The sequence below is a fragment of the Solanum tuberosum genome, unplaced genomic scaffold (genome assembly GCF_000226075.1).
Source record: "Solanum tuberosum cultivar DM 1-3 516 R44 unplaced genomic scaffold, SolTub_3.0 scf00176, whole genome shotgun sequence".
Lineage (NCBI taxonomy): Eukaryota > Viridiplantae > Streptophyta > Magnoliopsida > Solanales > Solanaceae > Solanum > Solanum tuberosum.
In genome coordinates, this window is record NW_006239100.1 from 979,717 (window position 1) to 987,001 (window position 7,285).

Below are 7,285 nucleotides of genomic sequence, written 5' to 3' on the forward strand. Positions count from 1 at the left end.
ATATGAGGTAAGGGTAAGGGTTAGTAAATTATACACACGTAGCCGGACCAAGGTGCGGGGTGAAATTCTCTAGATGCCGGATCAAGGATTTAGAGATACCTAACTTATCACTTTGCATGTAATACACTAGGAAAGAATTGTTGTTACTAGAATTACTGCGTTATGAGCTTGTGGTGAACACGTATACCCTAGTTAATTTTCTCATCTTGATAACAACCAAAATTGAGTTTTGATTACTGATTACTTATTAAATTCTTACAATTGGTTTCACAAACCCCCCCCCCTTTTAATTACTTGTTTCTGGAAGTAATTTGACTAATCGAATATGATTGTTGGTTAAATTAAAGTCGAAACCATTTTCCTCGTGGGATCGACCCCAACCTACAAGTTGGGTTCTTTACTTGATAACGACCGTTTATGCTTCTTTAGGGAGGTGTAATTTGAGCGTATCAATTGTTGTGTGTTGTGCCTCTCTGATAGGATTAAAATGTTTGAATGCCTATTTAAATTTGAAAATCTTGCCTATGTAGTTTTGAATGTTGAAATCCCGCAATTTAGTGCATTGAAATCTATTAATTTGTGTGGGGTTGTGCTTGTATGTTATGAGTGTCGTTTGAATTTGAGTTGTTCTTGTTTTGATTTGTTTTGTTTTCCGAGGTTGCAGGGTTGAAATTGAGAAATGGGTTGAAAATAAACACGTTGGGTCATTTGGAGAGCTGGGTCGAGCTCGCCGAACCACTCGGTGGTTCGCCTAATGTCCCCATTTCGCCTTTAATTTCACACTTTATTTGATGTTGGGTTTCTAAATTTCGGTGAGAAGCATGAGTTCGCCGATGACACTCGGCGACTCGCTGAAAGTCTTCTTGATCACCTGTTGTTTACATTCGTGAGACCTTTTTGCACTGTAACTTTCTGCGGGCTAGTGGTTGCTCACCAAAATCTATCGGTGATTCGCTGAAAGGCCCTTAAGCGAACTCTTGATCACTTAAGAGAATTACTCTTAAGAGACCAAGAGGCCGATTAAGCGAAGGCAACCTGAGGAGCAGATGTCGCTTAGGTGACCAACCTTTGGCTTTTTTGAAGGCCGCTTAAACGAAGGGAGTCTTTTAGGAAGGCTTTGATTTTGTGAACATTTGACCGGTTAAATGATGTCTGCTTTTGCAAACAAATGTTGGCTTTTTCGATAACCGCTGGGGTAAAATCCCCTTCTTTTCTCTTTATTCAAACATCGATATCTTGAGCTATGAATCACTATTTTTGTTGATTCGAGTTGCGTTTTGGTTGTACTTTTCTTGGCTATGTGTGGGACTATTTTAGGGATCGTGAAGATTATTGATTTGAGGTATTTTATTCTCCAAAGAGGGTTGATCAACCATATTTCTTATTATTTCATGGTGTTTAATTGCATGGGCAGATTTCTCCCTTTCTAGGAATTGAAATGTGTCTAATTTTCAAGCACAAGCTCGTAATGGAGTTTAGGACGTTCTAATGGAGTCACTTTTGGGATTCTCATTATGGGTTCTACATTCCCGTTTACTAAATTTCTGGGTTTATCTCCAATTATTGTGATTTTGGTGTATAAATGTTGGTGTTGGTGTTGTGATAAAAAAAATTGCATGGCGGTGATCAGAGGTGATTTGAAGAGGATTGATCTAGTTCAATGGTCTCAGAGCTTGCATGTTTAGCTTCGAGGTAGGCTACGGTCAACTTGTTCTTTGATTGAGCTTTCTTAGATGATGTTTAGCACTTATTGAATGTGATTTGGGATTGTGTCCAGCAGGTTTAGGTTTATATATTTTACCTTTATCTTTTAATTCAGCTTTTTCCTTAGGCTAGTTAGAATTGTGAAATCCTTAGTTTAGGTTAGGGATTCTTTGCTTGTACCTCAGTTTAGTACTTTTAATCTCCTTAGAGTTGTTGCTCGTTACCTTATGGGTAGTCGGTGTGATTAGTACCTTTAAGTGAGTTTTGGTTTATCCTTATATTTTATAATTTTTAATGGGAGTAGTTCTCAAGTTGGGTTTCCTCTTTTAGTGTGGGGACCATGAGGTCGTCCGTCTTGTAGGGTTTCGCTCTAGTTAGACTTGTACATATGATGAGGTTCCTATACCTTGGTTTAGTTTTGGATTCCATTCCATGCTTTTGTTTCTCGTTAGATGGGCTTAGTTGTGCTTATGACTCTTTTAGTGGTATCTTTTGGTGGAAGGGGTGTTCCTTGTATACTCCTTCACTTTGTTGACTCGCGGTGATCCTTGGATGTGTTCTTTGGAAGCTGGGATGGCATGCATTGCATTAATATCATCATGATCACATGACTAGTAGTATTACCCAGTGCATGCATTGGTTCTCAGCATACTTTTGAGAAAGAATAATTTTTCCCAATTACTTTTATAATTGATCTTCTATAGGGAGGGGGGGGGGGTCGGTACTACCTTTATTAGTTTACAAATGGACTTGAGGTTTAGAGGCATCCGGGATGTGCTCATTTTAACTTTACCGGTCGAGGAGTTACCGACCCTTTCTGTACTATTATGTTGATTATCTCCAATCACACTGATGGAGCGGAAAGTCCTAGATCGGGACCAGGCAGGTATATGGGGACACTCACGAGTCCCCATGGATTCTTCTAGTCGTGTGACCCACCTAATAGGAATAGGGAGCTGCGCATGGGTCCTACATACCTCAGTGTCTGGGATTGAGGGGTAGGTGTATATATCTAGGCACTATTGATACTACTGATTTTATTGAATAACTCGCATTTATTATGCATTGCCTATCACTAGTATAATTAATTGTTGTTTGTGCATGTTGGTCATATGGGGGCCTTCGGGTTTAATTTGTTATTGTGTACCTTCTGGGCACATAGGGGCTTATTAAGGTTATTGTTAAACTATTTTCATACTTGTGGCAATATGAAGGGTGGATCTTTGGTTGAAGGTAGATACTGCCCTTGTTCCCCTTGATTGATGCTTTTATGGAGGTTTGGTTTGGGATAGTCTTCTTGGATTCTACTTGACATCTATGATTGTTTCTTTTAGTATAACTTTGGGTTAGTTGTTTCCTTTATTAGAGCTTTGTCATGTTTAGGTTGATGGGCTCCAGATTCGTCCCTTACTTCCTTCATCTGCTTCATTTACTCTATGTTCTTTACTTCAGTCTATTGCTTATGTTGATATTGTTGTTGTTCCTTTAGTTATTTGTGATATATGATCACTTCTTACTAAGTGCCACTTGTTGGTACTCATACTACACTTCTGCACCATGCATATCGTGGTACAAGTTCTAGTTGTTGATGTGGTCTCTGGCAGAGCAACTCTTGGATTCGGAGATGTGTGTGAGCTCCTGGCATTCGGAGTTTCCTCACTCTCCCTCTGTGTTGAACTAGGACTAGTTTTTATTTTCTAGGGACAGTTCTGTATTATTGTATTGTCATTGTACTCTTATTGTCACTAGTTTCTCAAATATTGGCTGATGCCAGGTCTTGGGTTGGTTTTTGTATTTATTTGATTTTCTCGTTTCCTTTTTCTTCTTATCATTATTGTTTTCTTCCGTGCAATGGTTTGATGCTTCTAGTTCCGGGTTATGGGTTAGACTTACATAGTGGTGGGATGTAGTAAGTGTCATCACAACCTGAATTTTTGGATCAGGACAGATATTCTGAATGGTATATTTAATTAGATGTGGTTTTAATTCTATTTTAAAATATTTCTACTAGTAGAATACTTTCGATAATTTTTGCAACAATTGACTCAATTCAAAAAGGTTTCAATCTACAATCCATATGAATTCACTTAAGATATAATCATTTGTTGTGTTATGTAACGCACAATAACTATATATGTCTATTTGTGTCTTACAAATTACTACAAAAAATATTATAGTGCTAATTGAAAAAATCTAGTTATCAAATTATAATTAACTTCACATATCTTAATAATTTATGAGAATAAAATATATAAGAAAACACATTAAATAAAATAAGATCTCCCTTTTCAAAATTTTATTGGAACTCTTATCCGACAACAAATTTATAACAATCGAAGAGTGTAAAAAATTATACAAAATCAAACAAGACAAGTGAGGAAATTTTAAGAGATATACCGTGGTGGAATCAAAACCAATTGGAGATTGATAAAAAATTCAGTACTAGATTAGAATCTGGAAAGCCTGTATGAAGCAATATAAGCTTTTACTTTTTTGAGAATTCAAGAAACCCTAGCAAATTACTTTTTTTTAAGGAAAATTAGCTTGACACTGAATCCAGGCAATGTAAATAAGGGAAAATTTATAGTTATATAAATATATATATATATAAGAGAACCTTAGACCCGCCTACTTGGCGCCACCGCAAACCAGGATTCCCTTTTAATTTATTTATTTTCAAAAACTAGACTTCCTCTTTCATGAAAAGTTTTGACTTTTACGAAAAGTTGTGACTTTTATGAAAAGTTGCAACTTTTATGAAAGATTTTGAATTTTATGAAAGGTTGTGACCTTTCCGAAGGGTTGTAACTTTTCCAAATAGTTATGACCTTTCCAATAAGGCACAATAAGCATTTGTTCACAATACCCTTTGTTTTCTATAAATAGAAGAATTTCACAGCATTTTAAAATAATGAAAATTCTGAACTTTTTCTTCTTCTTCTGGACAATGAAATATTTGTTGTACTTTGCTCCTGTTTAGTGGCTCACTGACAACATTATTTTTGTATCAATACATTGTTCAATAGAATCGTTTTAACCTGAGAGGGTCTACACTTTTAAACATCGGAGGCTAGAGGGGAATAATTTCCTTAAGGAGACATTGTGCATTTAGTGGGCTCGATTTTCCCCATTCTATTTCATTCTATTATTACAGATCCTGGTATTCTTTTAACTGTCATTAATTTATGCTTATATTATTAATTGTTGTTTTTTAGTACATGCTTTAAACTTTGTTGTATATGTTTCTGCAAAGTTATTTTGTAAGTATTTGTTAGCACAGATTAACTGACAAACACTAATTGAGTATTCAGGCAACACTACTCAAAATTTGTCAAAAAATGACAGCCAAAAGCGACGGACTGCATCGCTTTTTTGGTCAAAATCGACGGAAAAGCGACGCAGTCACTTCTTCACTTTTTAGCTCGACGCTTTTCAAAAAGCGACAGACAACGTCGTTTTTCAAAAAGCGACGGACTGCGTTTCTTTTAGAGACGGATTGCATCTCTTTTAGTGACGGACTGAGTCACTTTTTTACTTCTTCTTTTGTGAATTTTTTTTAAAAAAGCGACGGACTGCGTCGCCTTATTTTAATTTTCATTTTTTTTAATTTCTAAAGGGCGACACAGTCCGTCGCTTTTCTGAAAATTTATTTTTTGAAAATCCCAGAAAAATGACGGATAAAAGGACACTGTCCGTCGCTTTTTCTGGAAAATTTTATTTTTAAAAACCCAAAAAAAGCGACGGACTAAACCACGCTGTCCATCGCTTTTTCTGCAATATTTTTGACAGTAGCAGCTCGCAGCTTCTGCTGCCCACCTGCAAATGCAATTCAATTCAATTAAATTCTACACTATTCAGCACAATCAAACACACACAATTATAAACAATCTAAACAAAACATGAAACAACAAACTTAAAATAACATTCAAAAGGTATCTAAATCATAAATTAAAGACTTTTAAAGTCTTTTAGAATTCGTGTTAAAATTTCAAAAAGTTCATAAATGTCCAGAGATCTAAACTAGGGAGTAAGATCTACATAATCATCCTCATCACTCTCGTCGTCGGTGTCATCGGGAGCCGAAGTAGTAGGTCGACGAGCGAGGTTCATCACTTGTTCTTTGATTTGCTGAACGGTCTCACTCATGCTTTGTTGTTCAGCTACTCTTTTCCGCTCCAACTCTTCTAGTTCCGCTATAAGTTTAGCTATTTGATCCGACATAACAGCAATCTGAACACCGTCAAGTGCCTCAGCTTGACGTGACGATCCAATACTTTCTAAGCCTGACTGAAGGTGTCTAACATCGTTGCGAGAGCCTACACCATAGCATCTACCCTTGTGTGTCCCCCCTACCACTTTTTCTTTCCAAATCTGAGTGGACAGTTCAGGTGTCAATTGAACCGAACTATCTAGATTCTTAGCGACGTACTGATGAAAGTCATTCTGCATATTAAATATAAATATTGATATCAATATAAATACATATCATAAATATATTCAGTATTGATATATATTATTCATATCAAATAACTTACCCCCATTTCTTTTTCCTATAAATAAAAACTGAAATTTATAACGATATATATGTATCAACTAATTATTTATTTAAAAGTTTGAATTAGAACTTACCATCTCTCGTGCAATTGTTCCAACCGTCTTTGCACCTCCGGTGTGCAACGAGCCACCCTTAAGACTGCCTCTAGCCTTTATAGCTTGTTCTGATATTGCCTTAAAATTGTCTGTGTTCCAATACATACCCAATTCATCAAAAACATGAGGCAGCATCCAATTCAAACGTTCAGTAGTATCCCGAACTTTCTTTAGCCAGCTAGACAGTCTGGCGGATGCTTTCCTCTCAAATGTGGTCCCAATGATCAAATTGTACCTCGATTCCCAAGTACACATAGTCTGATTTTTAATTTGAATAACGTTAATTAAATCGATAGTAAAAAAAGGTAAAGTATACTAAACTTAACTAATAAATATATACCTTAAAGTTATTAAACATCGCCTGGCGTATACTGTTTGGAATCTCGCTCCAAGAGTGATAAGCTTATGTATAGAGTCTTCTAACACACTCTTTTAAAGCCCGGGCAGCATCCTTTGCAGGATGCCACCTGCAAAACACATAATAAATATATTAGTTCATGAATAATATATTAAAGTATAAGAAATAAATAAAATAAACTAACAAATAGATAACAAAACAAACTTACGGTGATCCATCCGGCTCAATCATGACTCTACCAAGTCTGTCCTTCTGGCTAGGAGCTAGAGCAGACATCGTATCATGTGTTGTAGCACTAGGTGCAGCAGTAGACGAGGGTCATACATCAGGATGCAAAAAACGTTGAGTCAATGGAGGCGTACCGGCCATAGCATCTGACTGCTCGCTACTATAATCTCCAAGCCTCATGGCAGATAACTAACGAGATGTACCTGTGGGAGATGAAGTACCTACCGATTAAGGGTCGTGCTCGACGAATAGCCTGTAAAGGTAGGTCCTCGTAGCGTCGTGAATGCAATTCATGTGAAGTAGATGAAGCACTGACTGGTCGACGATAATTAGGATAATATTGCC